The following is a 9,028-nucleotide window of genomic DNA, read 5'->3' as shown; positions in this document are numbered from 1 at the left end:
TGAATAATTAGTGTCTGTCCTTTCATTCAAAAGCGTTAGATTCCATTCCATTTCTTTCCTTTACAACAACCTCTTGGCATTATACTCCAGTTCATTTTCTTCCTTACACACCTGATGTATTTTGAGTATTAAACTTGAATCCCTAATCAGATCAGAAAATGACTTACTACCTTCTCCAAAATTTCAAGACTTCATTAAAATGCTAAGAAGTAAAAAGATTTTTTAATGCAATTAATTTTTTTATATAATTATCAGATTTTTTAAAAATAGCTAATGAAGAAAAAAATACCATTGTGGTTCTCCTGATTTATGAAAGTGGAGTCTTACAAGACTACCTACGAAGTTTTCAATTATTCACATCATTCTGTTGGGAATGAACTCTAGAGGACAGGATAACTACCATTGTTTTGGCTTGCATACAAACTTCATTCAAGGGAAATTAGTGTAACCAAACAAGAGGGATTTTTGTAGCTTAGAAGCCTCTTTTGTGTAAATACACACATGCTTCCATGGATTCAGTCTTGTACTAATGCCAAAAGTATTGGTACAGTAGCTTGCTCACCAGAGCACAAAACAAAGGACATTAGCATAAGATTGAAGTTCATCTGTTAGATTTATTATTTTTGGTATACATTGTATTTTCAAAAGCTAAACAGAGTGGTGTTACCAATGCACTCTGAATAGTCTGAGGGTATGAATTTAAGCAGTAAACCAATGCTGATTTTTTTGGCTTTGTTCATACATAAATTTAGGCTATGGAAAAAGCTGTTCACCATTAGAGAAAAAAATCCTGAGCTTTTAGAATTATGTTTTAATGTCTAAGGAATTGTGTGTTATCTCCACATTAATAGCAAATGAGTTCAGTATGAGTACAATGGTTACCGTAAGAATTAAGAATGATTGACCACTAGTAATTCTGATGAATTGCCAGACTGCTTATTGAAGATTTGGACAATCTACTTCCAGGACTCTGCCCTCTGTGCTTCTGTAGATATATCTTAATATCCACCACAATTTATAGCAAAGTATTGTTCATGGATTTACCAGAAGAAGCAATGCTGAGTAAACAGTAGCTCTAGTTCTATGGCATGCTTACACACATGCCTACAGTTTATCGCATGAGCTTTTACATATTGGCTTCAACTCTGAGCACAAAGAAGATGTCACTGCAACCTTTAATGCTTCAGTTAATGTGATAAGGGCATAATAATTTTATATCTTACCCATACTTTTTCTTTCTCCAAGTGCAGTCAACACCCAATCCTAATTTTAAAAGCCTGTGAGTTATCAGAGGTCTTGTCATTCTTTACTTGATGTCTTTTCTTGGGATCAGAGGTGTGTGCTCAGTTGTAATTTTATTGTCTTTTGCTCAGCTCCAAGAATAAGTAATCTACCAATACTGAAAGTCAGCTTGATCATTTATTTCTTCTGAAACCTGAGATCAGGCAGTGTGGTCTTTGTAATAATTTAATTTCGATATAACAATGCTTTTTAAATTCTTTTCCTTTCTTGCTGAAGAATTCAAATGCTTTCTTTAGCTCCTTCTTCCCCAGTCTATCATTAACATTCAAAGCTCTTTAAAGCCCTTTAATGTCTACATTGTATGACCTACTGTATGAGCGGTGGTCACGTTTTGTGTCGCTGCTGCTCTTGTAGTCTCAGGCTTGTTTCTTCCACCTGGAGACATATATATGTTAGGTCTGTTAAGACTAATTTCTGTCCAAGATGCTGAAACCTGAATGTTTTTATTTCCATGACTCAGTTTTACTGTTCATTCTTCTTGATTTTAAATTTTTACGTTAAAATGTTCAAAATAATTGAAAGTGTCAGCTTCTAATCGAGACAAGTGACTTCTGTATATGCCTTTCCAAATATACTCTCTTATGAGTATCTCTCTCGCTCAGTGTACATTACATTGATATCCTTTGCTGCTATGGACATAAATTCTTCTGATTTATCTAGTAGTTTATTTTACTTAGTGTTGTTTAATTTGATAGTCATCATAATCGGGGGAGAGTTGGGAATACTTGGTACAGTTCCTGTGCAGAGGGTATTCCATGGCTGACACATTACTTTGCTTTTGATTTCTAAGATTCTAAGACGTAAAAATCTTATAATTTCTCTTACTTGCCTGGGACAGCAAGGGATTTATTTTTTTAGCTTTTATTATTATTTTTTGATATTATTTATTTTATCTTCAAAAAAAATAAAGCAAATTTATAGATGCAGAAGACTTCATTGCACTTCATAACTGAAGAGATTATGGACCAGGCTTGCTGCACCCAGTGATTTTCTTGCATTCTGCTTGTTTGCAGATGGGAGCACCAAAGGAAGTGACTAGGATTTTGTCTTACTTGACAGTCTTCTTATAGGTCTGTCAAATGGATTAGCTTGCTAGTGGAGGTGGTGTTTCCTTCTCTTCAGTTTTCTGGCTAGTTCACATCAGAGTAGTAAGACTCTGAGACCACCCAGTGAGCTGTGTCATGGTGCTGAGGCTGTATTGTGGCCTGTGTTTACTGTTCTGTACTAGGAGAATATAAGAAGAACAAGGTGGCACCTGTTTAAAAAGCATTTGGGTTTTTTGCCCTGCTCTTTCAAACTAGGTTGTAGATCTGAATAGCTGCTCTGCAAGCCCCTTGTGTCCCTTCAGCTCAGAAGTACGCTGGTTGCACAGGCGGAATGACTGTGAAGTATTGTACAAGGATTGCCACTTAGTGGTTGAAAAATTTTCCGGTGTAGAAATAGGATGGATCTGCTTTGGGATTGCTTTACAATGGTGCCTTTAAACTCTGACAAGAGTCCCAGAAAGGCATACTTTCCTTCCTGAGCAGATCAAGCCCACCACACCTGCAGTTCATATGTCACCTATATAGTATTCAAATAAAATTTATGGAATCAGCTTTTGCTGTACAATGTTCTTATTTTATTCAGTGTCTATGATGGCAACTCTTAAGCAGAGAATGGAAAACAACCTGTCTCTTTGGGAGGGAGATTTTAATCACCTCTTGCCCTAGAGAGAGTTGTCGTCCCAAGTTAGAGCGGAAAATATTGGAAGGGCACTGTGGGAAAGATTAGCGAGAGGCTCCTTTACCAAGCCAGAGCTGCAAATCAATCGAGGCTTTCAGCTGTCAGTGCAACCAATCCCTAAACCATGAGCACAAATATTTACTTCTATTGAAAATGGAGAGAATTTACAAAAAAAGAGAAACATATTTCCATTCCTTTATTTAGTCATAGAATCAATATAAATGATTTGAGGATGTGGACAATTCAAAGTGCTCCAAGATAGTACTCACTTGAGTATACAGCTTATTTTCATAGACCAAAGCTTTCAGTCTGGAGGGAGGATAATATCAGCACAGCAGGTCTCTCTTGGCATAAACACTTCTGACGTGTCTGTGCTCCTTTAACATTTAATTTTAATGAGAATGAACCAATATCTCTCCATAACATTTAGTTTGTTTTCTTTTGTGCAACAGAAAGTGTAAAGCTGTCAATAATTTTTAAAGTACCCATTTCTGTGACACCTGCATGATATTTTTTAATATTTGCTGAATTGATAATGTTCATGGTAGCAGAGTATACTGTGCAATAAACTGCTTTTGTGGCTGATTAAATGCCAAAGTGAAGTGGAGGTATTCAGCAACGGCAAAAGACGTTTATTTAGTATATGCCAATGCCATGAACATTATTCCTGTTACACAAGATTTGCTATGCCCTAATGTACAGAAGTATGAAAGAAATTGTTTCCTTTTCTTGCGAGGTCTGCAATTGCTGTGCTGCCTCAATCTCACACTTCACACTGATATGGCATTCAGGAAAGTAGCTAGGTTGAGTGGCTTGAGAAAGAGGCTTGTCTGCACAGTGAATAATTATTTAAAAGAGTTCTTTGTGTAGGAAAAGCATTATGTGGCTGGGTACACTGAACTAAATTAACTGTAGTATGTAAATTTTCCAACTTTGCCCATTTAACTTCCAATAGGAAGACTTCCCTTTCATTGCTGTGGTTCTCCCTTGAGGGCTTTGGCCTGGGGAAGACAGATGTAGCCCTGATTACTGGCTTAACTGGAGGCTTGCTGAAGCATGTTTGCCTGTATTGCGCTCCCTCACTGGCCAATGCCACCAACTGGACCACTGAGAAAACAAGAAGCTACAGCCATTTCCTGTCATTCTTTCCTCAAGATAGAAGTTGGCCTGAGCTGTACTTAATCCTTCCTTTTCTCTCAAGAGGAAAGGAAAGTCTTTTCTTTTTGGTGTTTGGTTATAAGACAATGGTTTCATCCTGGTTGGATGAAACAAGTACCTCAATGACATATATTTCTTGTGCCATGCTATTTCTTCCTGATAAGATCAGTTACAGAAGCTTCCTGCAATTTGACTAGATGCAAAATGAGAAAAATAAAAAATTATGATGATTTCATTGACTTCTCTCTTAATATATGTTATATATGTTGCCTGCTACAAATGAAGGGCCATGGTGATTCGGTAGCACCAAACTGTCATTCTTCTTTCTAATTTCTTTTTTTTTTTTGCATATTGATTTAATATCGTGTCATTCATATTCTATGATTATTTCTTTTTCATGTTTTCTCATGAATTCTCTGACTGAGGAAGGGTTGTATGCTTTTTAATTCTATTATCATTCATGTTTGTTGTTACCCTCAGAGATGACAATCACTTCATTTACAGTTCACCTGCCATCCTTTTCTTTGTATAGAAGAAGCTACAGCAGAGAAAACTGGTGTTCCATGCTACAGATTGAGCAGTGTTATCAGTTTCCTGTCCACAGGATCTTCGAGAGTTGCAGTCTGCACTCTCTCTTGGCAGAAAATTATCATTTATTGCTACAGAGTGATAAACTTTTCTAGTAGCTATTTCTCAAATTGACTACTAAATTGCGTATGCAAGTGAGCAAACACAAATAAATGAAGCTCTATTTTTATAGTTGTCTTCTGTTCTTCATTAGCCCAGAAGCCGGACAGTGGGCTGCTAAATTCAGATTGTTCTGTAAATAGGCTATGACTAAAATATGCAGGAGAAAGATTTCAGCTGCATGGAATGGATATCACTGACAACTTTAAAGCAATATAGCCAGCCTTGTTTAACTTCTTCATCAACGACCTGAATGAAGAGTTCGAATGTACCCTCAGCAAGTTTGCTGATGACACCAAACTGGGAGGTGTGGTAGACACACCGGAAGGCTGTGCTGCCATTCAGCATGACCTGGACAGGCTGGAAAGTCGGGCAGAGAGGAACCTGATGAGGTTCAACAAAGGCAAATGCAGGGTCCTGCACCTGGGGAGGAACAACCCCATGCACCAGTACAGGCTTGGGGCGGACCTGCTGGGGAGCAGCTCTATGGAGAGGGACCTGGGTGTCCTGGTGGACGACAGGTTAACCATGAGCCAGCAGTGTGCCCTGGCTGCCAAGAAGGCCAATGGGATCCTGGAGTGCATTAGGATGAGTGTGGCCAGCAGGTCGAGGGAGGTTCTCCTTCCCATCTACACTGCCCTAGTGAGGCCTCATCTGGAGTACTGTGTCCAGTTCTGGGCTCCCCAGTTCAAGAAAGATGAAGAGCTACTGGAGAGAGTCCAGCGGAGGGCTACAAGGATGATGAGGGGACTGGAACATCTCCTCTACGAGGAGAGGCTGAGGGAGCTGGGCTTGTTCAGCCTGAAGAAGAGAAGGCTGCGAGGGGACCTAATATATACTTACAAATATCTGCAGGGTGGGTGTCAGGAGGATGGGGCCAAGCTCTTTTCAATGGTGCCCAGCAACAGGACAAGGGGCAATGGGCACAAACTGAAGCAGAGGAAGTTCCGTCTGAACATGAGGAAGAACTTCTTCCCTCTGAGGGTGACGGAGCACTGGAACAGGCTGCCCAGGGAGGTTGTGGAGTCTCCTTCGCTAGAGATATTCAAGACCCGCCTGGACAAGGTCCTCTACAGCCTACTGTAGGTGACCCTGCTTCGGCAGGAGGGTTGGACTAGATGACGCACAGAGGTCCCTTCCAACCCCTACCATTCTGTGATTCTGTGATTCTGTGGTTCTGTGATTCTGTGATACCCTGCAGTTACAGTTCGAGTATCATCCGTGAAAAGCAAGGTGTTTTCTTTATCCATTTTCTGCTTCCTATAGAGTTACAGTTTTAGGCACATGTTGTGGAGTTGTTTTTTGTCTTGCACGTTAATGTTTGCTGTCCGGTGAAGGTGCTTCTGATTACAGAATGTTGGATGCAGTGGTAATAACTCCATGGTCACTGAAGTTGGTGACTAACAGAGAGGTGATCCTTGAGTGTTTTACCTCTTCAGATCACTGTGTGGTAGAGAATGAGGCTGGGAAGACCATTCCTCTCTTCCCAGTTAAAACCTGCTTCACTATTTTATTCTCAAAACACTTCAGACTGCAGTTGCCTAAGAATGTAGTTTTGAGAATAGGAACAAGTCTGATACCTAGGCCTAGTACACTAAAGGGAGATGCAGTAAGCCCACATAGCAGCTCTGCCCTGGGGATAAAAAAAGAGTTTTGACTTTATTTACCACACTTCCCCTTTTATGCAGGTATGCCTGGTGCATTGGGGAAATTGTTTAGGAGTGATCAATCCTTGTGTGAAGATTGCCTTGTAATGCTGCTAAGGTCAGTAAGACCTTGGTTTATTTGCCACATAAGTGCTGCTCGAGCAACTTAGGATACTCCAACACCCATAGGAACAACCTTAACTTGCTCACCAGAGGTTTTCCACTTTTTAGGACTGTGATTTCTTGCACAGCTAGCTCCTTTGGTACAGATCATACAGTGGGGTGAACTAATCAGGTTTCATCAGCATTATCCCCCAGCCTTTGATATAACGTAACACTTTACTGTAGTAGGTGTTTAGGATCATAAATAAATGTTGCTTCTGGTTTTGCAATACTCAAGCTAAGAGCCTCTACAAATATTTGTAGTAGCAATCTGTTACTGCAAACTTGATTGTGCTGTTCTTCTGTGGTAGAGCTTGCTGAAGTTGGATGCAATTCATGTGCAAAGTGTATAATTGTCGATGACCTCTGTCAGGATTTGCTTTTCTGGTGCGATACCAACTCTTGATTGAATCCCACTATAATTTCTGTTAAGATAGATAAGAACTGAAGAAGAAATTCATCTCCCAACTACTTTGGAGGGGGGGGATGGGATGTTGGCAGAGGACTATAGTCCAGTGGCTGGAATGCAGAATTAGGGTAACAGGTCTTTGTTTTCAGTTTTGCTTCTTACTGATACATGAATTAGTCTGGGATTTAGTCTTTTCATCTGTAAAACTGGAATAATAATACTTGAAATATGAGACTTACAACATGCTTTGAGACCAACAGTGAAAAGCTCTCAGTAGTGTATTTATTACATTCTGTTTGTACATATTACAAGCAGTGGCTAGGAGAAATGAGAATAAAATGAAGCCAAACATGCTGATTTTAAAGCAAACTGTTGAAGCCAGGCCTGAACTAGTAAAATAGTTACCCATGTGCCAATGTCTCTCTTCACGTAGCTCAGAATTAAATTGCAGGGTTCCAACTACTGTCAAAAAAAAAAAAGAAAAAGAAAAAGAAAGATTTCCAAGGTTATAACTGTTTAATGGGGGGAAAATGGCTAATTTCTGTCTCTTTAAATTTTGTGGTGGAGAAAATAAGGTGCTTTGATCTTTAAATGACAGCTTCCAGAGTCATTACACTGAATCAGTTAATCTCTCCCAGTAGTTACCTTATTCTCTCTTCCTCATGGGCATCCTCTTTCATGGTCTCAGTGCTGAGCTTCAAATCAATGAACAAACTGTTACTGCTTCCAACACAGCCTGTCTAGTGAGCTTTCCTGCTTTCATGCGTTGCCAAGCTCTTACCTCAAACCTTGGCACATCAAAGTGGAGAAGAGGTGCAGTAGTGCCACATGTGTGTTAACCAGGCTGGCTCCATCATCTTCATTTACACTGTATGGGTCAGGCAGTCCCTTGCCTCTTGACAAGTGAGGTGTGTCAGAGACTGCGTGTCCTATCATTTCCAGGGACATACATAATTTAGAGCAGGTCGAGTGACACAGCAATGACTGTGAGCATCCCTGGTCACCTGTTTATCTAGTTTAAAATAATACTAACCAAAGCAATAACTGATATACATATCTTTGTATGAGATATCCATGTCCAGACAAAAATATGTTGCATTCTATGTCATGCTGCTGACTGAATATTCTTTTTGTTCAGCCTGGTTTTCATTTCTCTTAGAAAAAAAAAATTGAGAAATTTCCTAGTGTAAGCCCCATGAAGCACCTATGGGTATAGGTATAAGCACATATGTACAGTATGACATATTTTGTCTGCTAGTGTACAGCAAATACTGAATAGTAACACCTGGGAGTTTTGTCAAGTTTTACCAGCCAGTGCACATGCTGCATAAAACTCAGGAGCTGAAGCTATGTAGCAGTGTCTGTAATCCTGACCATGTTATTAATCTGTTCCTTTATGTGAAGGGGCTTCAGTATGTGGCAAATCTTGGGCAAGTTCTATTAAACTAATTCTGTGGATTTTGGCATAAAAGTTAGGAATCTAAAATGTAATGTAATGAACAAACAACTCCTCTCTTCCAGGAAATAAAAAAAATTTTGGCACAGCATAAACATTTTTTAGAGAATTCTCTTCTGAGAAGGTAGTACTAGGAATTTTCCAAAGCATTTGACATCTAGTTCTTTTATTAGAAGCTGCCTTGCGTTAAGCAACAAGCAAGAGGGTTTTATTCACAGATAATGACAGATTTACTTTATTAATAGTCCTAGAAAATACTTTGAATATATTCTTTTTAGTCACACTTCACTGAGGCAGAATTTCAGGATAGGTGCTACACCTCAAAAAAGAACAACATGGCTGAAGAAATGGGTGTTATGCTGTAGTATGTCAGACCTTAAATTCTTCTGTGCCTCTTCCAGCAACTTCAAAGATACATAGCTGAAAATAAAAGTGATTCATGCACATTCACCTCTTTCTCTGGCATATACAATGTATCCAATG

General features: G+C 39.3%; 1 protein-coding gene across 3 annotated transcripts in view; it reads left to right on the top strand.

The window, feature by feature from the left end:
• Nucleotides 1–9,028, top strand: part of USH2A (usherin) — a 389,400-nt gene that overhangs the window by 256,672 nt on the left and 123,700 nt on the right. The gene's annotated exons all lie outside the window — the stretch shown is intronic.

Source organism: Opisthocomus hoazin, chromosome 2 (assembly GCF_030867145.1).
Source record: "Opisthocomus hoazin isolate bOpiHoa1 chromosome 2, bOpiHoa1.hap1, whole genome shotgun sequence".
NCBI lineage: Eukaryota > Metazoa > Chordata > Aves > Opisthocomiformes > Opisthocomidae > Opisthocomus > Opisthocomus hoazin.
Note: the sequence above shows the minus strand (reverse complement) of the source record. Positions and strands in the feature narration are given on the sequence as shown.